General features: G+C 39.5%; 1 protein-coding gene across 1 annotated transcript in view; it reads left to right on the top strand.

Annotated features, from left to right (window-relative positions):
* ZFAND3 (zinc finger AN1-type containing 3) overlaps positions 1-9658 on the top strand; it is a 332287-nt gene that overhangs the window by 27608 nt on the left and 295021 nt on the right. The window lies entirely within an intron of this gene.

Here is a 9658-nt window from a genome sequence, read left to right as displayed (position 1 = left end):
TATGAAGACGGGGTTTTGCCAGTTGCCCAGGCTGGTCTTGAACTCCTGGACTCCAGTGATCTGCCCACCTCGACCTCCTAAAGTGTTGGGATTATGGGTGTGAGCCGCTGCGTCTGGCTAAGATTCTTCCCTCCCTTCCCTCCCTTTCTTCCTTCCCTTTTTTCCTTCCTTTTCTTCCTTCTCTTTCTCTTGCTCTGCCACCCAGGCTGGAATGCAGTGGCATGATCTCGGTTCGCTGCAACCTCCACCTCTCAGGTTCAAGCACTTCTCATGCCTCAGTCTCCTGAGATTACGAGTGTCTGCCACCGTGCCTGGCTAATTTTTGTATTTTTAACAGAGATGGGGTTTCACCATGTTGGCCAGGCTGGTCTCGAACTCCTGACCTCAAGTGATCCACCTGCCTCGGCCTTCCAAAGGGCTGGGATTACAGGTGTGAGACGCTGCACCCAGCCTCAAGATTATTTCTTGAACTGTGCATGTATTACACTAATTAAAAAAAAACCCAGCAACTCAGCGTGGCTTCCTCTTCTCTGTCTTCTGCTTTTTAAGTTGTTTTGTTTTGTTTTTAAGATGGAGTCTTGCTCTGCCACCCAGGCTGGAGTGCAGTGAGGCCATCTCAGCTCACTGCAACCTCTGCTACCTGGGTTTAAGCGATTCTCTAACCTCAGCCTCCCAAGTAGTTGGGACTACAGATGTGTACCACCATGGCCGGCTAATTTTTTTTGTATTTTTAGTAGAGGTGGGGATTCACCGTGTGGGCCAGGCTGATAATGAATTCCTGACCATAAGTGGTCTGCCTGCCTCCGTCTCCCAAAGTTCTGAGAGCGCAGGCCACCACACCTGGCCTTGTTCTGTATTATTCATATATTCACCGTGGGCGATCCTTTGGCAATTTCCTAATGTTTTATATTTTATATCTAAATTTGCTAAACTATACTTATATTTTTATATGTTGACCTAGTTTTTATAAAACTCTGTCAGTTCATTTTGTATGTTAATTTGTGTATCTGTATTTTCCTGTGAGGGACGGAAGCTAAATTGGAGTGTTAGGGTTTAATAAAGAGAAATACTTGAATGTAAGGTCATAGGATTCTAATAAATGATGTCTTAGAAGAAATACTGATAGTTGGAACTTGATTAACTTTTGTTTCTATCCCTTTAGGAAATCTGATAAACTGGGGGTTGGGAAGGGCTCTTGGAAGTGCTTACAGCTATGGCGAGATCTCAGCACTTAATAACTTTAATAATTTTGAACCCTTTCCTGTGTTCCTTTCCTTTCTAATTTGGTTTTTTACTTGACTTTAATAACCAGAACCAGAATGAATTGTTTTGACTTTTGTGTTTTCCTTATCTGTCTCCTGATGGAGTTTCTTAGAAACGAGGAATTGGTTTAAAAATAAGCAGCAAGAGCAAGAGACAGGGATAATTTATGAAAACTTAGATATTCAAGGGAGGAATTATTTTATCTTTCTTTTCTGCCCTGTATCTTTCTGACATGATTTGCTGCCACTCTCTTTCATATTTCCTGCAACCATCTTACTAGTTTTCCTGGGATTGGGATTGTCGCAGAGGAACACCATGGGGAAGTGATTTTATGGTGTCCAGCACAGTCTGACTTGCAAGGTAGACTAACAGTTGTTGGAGGCATGGGGAAAGTTCTAAAAGGACTGTGAAAGGATTCACCTCTTATCTAGTACCCTTCAAAGCTTGAAAGAAGGAAGTCAAAGTCATCCTCCCCTTGCTGGGTACGGTGTTAACTAGGAGTGCTGCATTAGGAGCATGCGGCTGGTGGGATAGAAGGAGACACAAGTTAGAGCCTGGGCTCTACTCACTGTTAAAAGTAGGTATCCATTTGGAACTGACACTTTCCTTTATTCTGTGAAAGCATAACTAAGAATGGCATTTGCTTTCATTCTTAATGTACCAGAACAGTGTTTAAAAGTTGTTAGGGCCACAGTGGTTTGCCTTTTTCTAAATGAATTATCTTTTTAAAACTGTATATTACATGCTTCTTTCAAGCAGTTCAGAATTGTATAAAGGGTGAAGTGAAAATTATCTGCCACTCCCCTCCTGCCATCTTGTCCTTCCCAAATACTACTATCCGGAGTTGACATCTTGGTATCTAACCTTCCAGATCAGAGGGTTTTCTTCAGTGTAAAGAATAAATGCGACACTTGGGTATACTCAAGGTGCTTGATTTTTACAACTTTTTTTTATTGAACTTGGCTGATGTATTACTTTTTGACAGTTTGCATTTCTTACGAAGAATTAGGGAACCATGGTAATCTTTTTTATGCTCTGAACATTGATAGCATGTTCTGTTTAAAACCTGTATTAGTAAGTTATGGTGCCTGAGTTTTTTCTTTTCTAAGTGAAACAGCATTTAGGCTGTTGCTGTGGTGAAAAGACCTGAAAGCTGAAGCCGTGGCCTGCTGGATGAGGTTCTTCTGCCTTCCTGTTGCTTCTTAACAAATCACTTTAAAACTTAGTATCTTAAAAAGCACTTAACATCTCTCACAGTTGATGGGCTCAGTTGGAGACTGGCGGAGCATCACTTCTGCCATATTCTGTGGTCAAAGCAGTTATGGAGCCTTCCCAGATTCAAGAGAAGGGGAACTTGACTCCATTTCTCAATGAGAGAAGTAGCACAGAGTTTGGGGCCATCTTTAATCCTCTACTGATGGTGTGACTGGCACAGTGGCAATCTTGGGAGGGAGATGTAACTGAATTACAGACAGCAGTTATTTTTAGGTGTTAGAATGTGTTACATACACCCTTCTTATCACTCAATTTTTAAAAATTTTCTTTGGGGTTGAAATTTGCCATGCCTGGGCACAGCTTCAGAGTAAACCTGTTTCGTTGTCTTTGTTGACAGAAGGGTAAACATAAATGAGATTTGATTAGGAAAAAGGTTTTTAATGATATAGATAAGAAAATAAACCCTAGAAGAATGTCAGATTTCCTAGCCCCGTTTCCTCAAAGGAAGCATGTATAGCTTAATCTTTTAAGAACTAACTTGTTATATTGCTTTTTTGTACTGTGAACTGTGGTAACTTGCAGCATTTAGGAAAATGGTTTTTGAAGCAGGTTGCATGTATCATCAGTAGAACCAGAGTATGCCAGTCTCTATCCCTTAGAGACTTGCTAGACTGGACTTTTCCCTTCCTTCTGCTCAGTGTCCTTGGAACATATCCTTTTAGATAATGTTTGTAAAGTGCTTTGGGAAATAATGATGAGATGGATTGAAATCAGCATGGTTCATAATTTTCCTAACTTCTGAGCTTAAAGTGAGTCTTAGTTTATCCTTCATGATGCTTACCTTTTAGAGGTCTAAAGACTAATGGTGAAGTTTTTCTTTTCCTGGTTAGATTTTTAAAATGAAACATTATTTTTGGAATTATTTGTTTTAAAATTCGCATTGCCCTGCATCCTGGAATTTGTGAAGTGTTCTCTCATCTCTGTACCTCCGCTCTTAGAATTGCTCTGTTATGATGTATCTCCCATCACATACCCGGGCCCTGATTAAGTACCTGTACAACTTTTCCTGATCCCATAGGACGTTCATAATGGCTTTTGCTTGTTCCTGTTATAGCCCTGATTCATCATGTGTACATGTCTGAGTTCATTTTGAGCTGTTTGAGGGTTGAGGCCATCTCAGTCATCTTTAGTTCCACCACAGTGCCTTACCTTATGCTTTGCTTAAATGTATTCAATGAGGCATACTCCTAGGTGCACAGTATTCCACTAAGAACCTAAGCCTTAGAAGAAACTAGCAAGTGCTATTTAAAAACATGGAAAATTGAGCTTAGGGGAAGCTGTTTGAGGCTGAGGCAAGAGGATCCCTTGATCACAGGGGTTCAAGTCCAGCTTGGAGAACATCATAAGACCTTTGTCCTTTTAAAATGAAAGGGAAAATTATAATTTTAAAGTTATGAAGAAAGCCATTTAGCACCTAATAATGGCAGCTGTTGTTTCTGTAGCACTATGTAGTATACAAACTCTTTCACACAAGTTTAATTGCACACTTTGACAACTCTGGGATGGTTGCAGTATTTATTCATCTCCTTAACAGTAAAAAGTCTGGAACTTGCTGAAGCTCACTCATCCAGAAAGGGATAGAGCTGGAACTCAAATCTAGTGTGTAGGTGTCTGAGGCAATCCTGTAATTTATGCTTGTGATTTTTATTCAGGTAGGTTTTGCATTTGAAGATACAAAATGAATTGAAAAATGATAGTTGAATTCTTGGCTTTACTAAAAGAACTTTTATTTCTGGTGATATATTAACCAGAGATTTAATTTGCACCAGTTTGATTTATATCACCCATTGGCAATATACTACATGTGAAAGTTACTTTTTATGTTTTTTATATTTTGAGAATTATTTTATTAACTCGTGTCAAGCTATTTGCCCAAGTTAAAAAGTGGCCCCCAAAAAACTCATCAATCAGTTTTATACTGGACGGAATATTAGAGTACTGTTGATACACAGAAAGTGATATGAGTGATTATTTTCTCTATTCCCCATAATATGATATGTAATTGGTACTGTTCTAGATACATAGGAAATAAGTTAATCGGTTACATATGGATGCTTTGGGAATAGGTTAGTAAACTACTGCCTAGGGTCACATCTGGCCAATGATGTCAGAATTTTTTTACAAGAACCTTGAAAAAATATTTTTATGTGAAAATTATTTGAAATTCAATTCAGCATGTTCTAAGTAAAGTTTTATTAGAACACAGTCATTCTCATTTACTTATTGGTGATGGTTACTTTTGTGCTACAGAGACAGAATTGAATAGTTGTGACAGGGATCTAGTGCCTTAAAGCCTAAAATATTTACAGAAAAGTTTTGTTAATTTTTCTGCCTTAGGGTATTAATGCTTAATTCTCTCTTGTGGAGCCTCAACTGAGAAAGGGCTAAGATTACCAGTGATGATCCCTGTTAGTTTGCTGCACTATTCTTTATATTTAGTAGGAAAGTACAGTTATCATAACTGTTTTTGAGAATTTTTTCCTTTCTTTACTCTTTGTTACTCTGCTTTGACAATTGCAACCTGGATCGGGCACTCAAGTTTTATTTTGTTCTAACATGTTGAGCTTGACTAGTCCATTGTATTTGGCACTTTGAAAACCACTTTTTAAAAATAGCTTACATTGAGATTTGCTTTTGAGAAGCTACTAATTGGCAGTTCCAAACTGGACAGATTGAGGCCAGGTAAAGCCTGTAGGTGCCTGTCAGGCAGCAGTGAAGTTAAAAATCACCTGCTGTCAACATTAGGGAATTTTATAATCATTTTCATTTTTGAATAAATGGAGAATCATTAGATTCCTGGAGCTGCAGCACTGAATGGGAAAAATGGTTTTTCTGCCTATGTGCAGTATTTCCTTTGTCTCTGTAGCCTCATCATAAATTACTCTTTGCTAACCTCTTTCTGGCTTTGGTTAAAAATTATTTTTCTGGTAAGTTTTTAATTAGGAAGTACAGAAATAGAACTGCTTGAGTTGTCATAACTTGAACTAGCCGTGAAACTTTTCAACTGGAGAGAGAGCTGTCTCAGTTAGAATGTAACTGAGTTTATTGTTGAAGATATATTAAAAAAGACCAAACAAACTTTGGAGGGTTGTGTTTGCTGTCTTCTGTTTTTTTCCTCAAATTTCTTTTGCCAGTGTTTGCTGTCTCAATGCTGGTAGTCACTACTGTTGTAGGATGCTGAAGACAATTATAGACAGGCATAAGAGAACTGTTGAGAGAGCTGTCAGCTTCTCTTTTAAACCTCTATTTTGTATGGAACTTTTAAACCTTTGATCTAGTTTTGACAAGTGAAGTTCTTTAACATTGTGTTTTCCTGTGGAAGGGGAATTTGAAATTAAAAAAATCAACTCTAAGATTTGACAGAAGTCTTAAGGCCTGTCAGCCAATAGTGTCTCTGTTATTCTGGTAATTAAAATAAACTGCTTTGCAAGTTGAGATGAATTGGTTTGGATTCTATATTCCTGCTGCTCATCAGCAGGGGCTGCAGGGGACCAGAAGGTTGGAGTGAAGGTGCAGTATAGGTGCACCACATCCTTGAGCCAGAGCTCCCCTTTTAGAGTTGCTTTGTGCTGTTCCATTTTTCTTTTTGACTTTCCCCCCCTCCCCTTTTTTGGGGGACAGGGGAGGTAAGTAATTTATAAACACCTGTCTTTCCCAGATGAATTGTGTTATATAATAGTTTGTGCCTGTGTCATTAGTATTTTTATTTTATTATTATTATTATTTTTGAGATAGAATTTTGCTCTTGTTGCCCAGGTTGGAGTGCAGTGGTGTGATCTTGGCTCACTGTAACCTCCGCCTTCTGGGTTCAAGCAATTTTCCTGCCTCAGTCTCCCAAGTAGCTGGGATTACAGGCACCCGCCACCATGCCCGGCTAATTTTTTGTATTTTTTGTAGAGTTGGGGTTTCACCAGGTTGGACAGGCTGGTCTGGAACTCCTGATGTCAGGTGATCCCCCTGCCTCGGCTTCCCAAAGTACTTGGATTACAGGCGTGAGTTACTGCGCCTGGCCTTGTTTTTTGTTTAAAACTTCACTCCTTTTAAAATGATACGGAGTTGTGATAATAGCTGGAAAATGTCCTAAAGGGCAGCAGATGGACTTCCTAGAACTTGATTTAAGTGCCCTTGTGGGGTGGAATTGGTCCTGAGTGAGGCTCTGGGTTCTGCCACCATCTCCTGTCCTTTCCTTTAGTCTCACCTAAATGTGATTGCTTTCTCTGCTGTACCCCTTCCTCTGTGCTTCCTTCTGCCTGTCCTTGCTGCTACCACCACTGCTTGCTGTGTGTACCTATAAAATAGTTATGTGGTATCTCATCAGTGAGTCCAGCAGTAGACCATTAGAGAACATTGCATTCACCCTGGGCATAGCCCAAGTAGGTTTATTACTATAGTAGGAGGTCTGTCTTGTAGCTCTTGAGTATCTTACCTAAATTGGAAGATAGAGAAGAATAAAACATAGATGATTGAAATATGACCAGAAGCAGGATGGTTTATTTCAGTTGAAGCTCTTTACAGCCAGTCAGGAGAGGCTTTTTGGAAGAGATGAGGTTTTTCTAACTGAGGAAGGTTAGAATGGGATTAATAGACTTTTACAAACTGGGGTTGGGAGTGATAATCAGTCAACGAATATTCTGCTGTTTACTTTGTGCCAGACATGGCTCTAGGCACTGGGCATACAGAGAACAAGTCACTGCCCTCACGTATCCTGTATGAGAATGACACATCTAATGGTTAATAGTCATGTCAGTTGGTGACAGACCGCAAATACAAAGGTGGTCCTGTAAGATTATACTATTGTATTTTTACTGTACTGTTGCTGTGTTTGGATACACGAATACTTACCACTGTGTCACAGTGAACTGCGTTTAGTACAATAACATGTAAAGGTTTGTAGCCTAGCAGCGATAAGCCATACCACATAGCTTAGGTGTGTAGTAGGATATATCATCAAAGTTTTTGTAAGTACGCTATGATGTTTGCACAACAGTGAAATTGCCTAATGACATTGTTCTCAGAGCGTATTCCCATTGTTAAGCAATGCATGCCTGTAATTAATGGGGGCAGAGATGGGTCTTGCTATGTTGCCCAGGCTGGTCCCTGACTCTTGGCTTCAAGCAGTCTTTCTGCCTCAGCCTCCTGAGTAGCTGGGATTACAGGTGTGAGCCACTGCACCTTGCCCTTTGACTCTTTATACCCATTCTGTTTCCCACCCCATTAGTCACCAAATTGGTTTTCTTGGTTATATCTGTCTTATGTCTCCCTTCTTGCCATCACTGCCACCCTAATTCAGTTAGTCTCTGCTTCTTGCTTGCCTTGTTGCCTCCTTTTTTTTTTGAGACAGAGTCTTGTGCTGTTGCCCAGGCTGGAGTGCAGTGATGCAACAGGCACACGGCACCATGCCTGGCTTATTTTATTTTTTTAGTAGAGATGGTGTTTCACCATGTTGTCCAGACTGGCCTCAAACTCCTGACCTCAGGTGATCCACCTACCTTGGCCTCCATAAGTGCTGGGATTACAAGTATGAGCCACCACGCCCGTCCATTGGCCTGTTGCCTGTTACTAGAGCTTCTTGTTGGATTTTAGTCTTTTTCCACTCCATTTTATTCATTTGTGACCTTTGGAAAACAGATCTGTTCATGTCATCATCTACCCACCAAAAAAGGATGATAAACTCTTGCTTTTGGAAATAAAACTCAAACTCTTTAGCCTAATCTTCTACCCTTTCCCTCATATACTGTATTTGAGCTACATAAAACTAGTTGTTGTTCCCTACTTATAGTTTTCTCTGACGATCTCGAAGTGTTGTAGCACAGTTACGAATGGATTTCATAATGACCCTGAATCCTAAAAGAGAGTTTAATTATTTTAAATATTCTTGTTCAAGAATGAAACGCAGTATATACAAGTAAACATTTCTGTCCAAGAGAGTTGAAATTGGAAAAAAAATACCTCATATCTAAAGGGACAGGTTTTCAGCCATTAGGAAGGATTGGCTTCGTAGGACACTCAGGTGCATAGAAGTTTGACCAGTTTTTATGGTGTAAGTTGCACATTTCCTGGTTGAGTTCCACCTTAGTACCTCAAGTTCTGTTGTTGTTTTTGTTAATTAAATATTGATTCTTTAAAGGGTCAGAAACAACAGCTGATACATTGTTGCAGGTAAACTGTTCATGTGAGGTATCAAAAATAATTTTGATCTATCTTCTATAGAATTGTTGGTAGCCATTCTAATTATAACGTAGGAAGATCACAGAGCCTAATGTGACATACTTCTGGGCTTATATTTTAGCTGTTAAAAAAAAAAAAACAAAACTAGACTGTGTGACTGTAGCAAGTTATGTGACTTACCAGGAAATCAGTTTATTTATCTCATAAAGTGCCTTGGACTAGGTAAGTGGTTCTCTATGGAGGTGGGGAGGCTGGATTTATCTCCCAAGGGGACATGTGACAATATCTGGAGATATTTTTGCTAGTCCCTTACTTGATGGGAAGTGGTGCTAATGGCATCTGTTGGTTAGAGGTCAAGGATACTGCTAAACATCTTCAGTGTAGAGGACATCCTCCACAACAAAGAATTACCTGGCAGTGACTCAGTTTTTTGTCTATTCAAATCTAACCTGTACTCATTTGCTTGAAGATTTTTTTTCTGTCTGCCCGTAGGTCTGCGTAATCAAAACCATGCTTTTGTTCTCTACTTTATCACTTTATGGCGTCTTTATCACCTCATGCACATATCTTGCCATTTCCAAACTCAGTGCCTTATTTCTTCTCATTTTGGAATGCCTTTCAGCCACCTCATACTTACAGCCTCTCCAGACATAGATTTTATGTTACCTTAGCATTTTGTGTTAATTTAGACTAATCATAGTTCTTTAGTTTCACATGTTCTTATGTGTATTTCCTTTTTCTTTTCTTTTCATTCATTCACTCACAGAATGTTGCTGTTGCCCTGGATGCATTGCAGTGGCATGATTTCAGCTCACTGCAGTCTCCATCTCCTGGGTTCTAGCAGTTCTCGTGTCTTAGCCTCCCAAGAAGCTGAGATTACAGGCGTGAGCCACCATGCCCAGACTTTATGTGTATTTCTTTTTTTTTTTTTTTTTTTTTTTTTTTTTTTGAG

Source organism: Cebus imitator, unplaced genomic scaffold, assembly GCF_001604975.1.
Source record: "Cebus imitator isolate Cc_AM_T3 unplaced genomic scaffold, Cebus_imitator-1.0 Scaffold24, whole genome shotgun sequence".
NCBI lineage: Eukaryota > Metazoa > Chordata > Mammalia > Primates > Cebidae > Cebus > Cebus imitator.
Note: the sequence above shows the minus strand (reverse complement) of the source record. Positions and strands in the feature narration are given on the sequence as shown.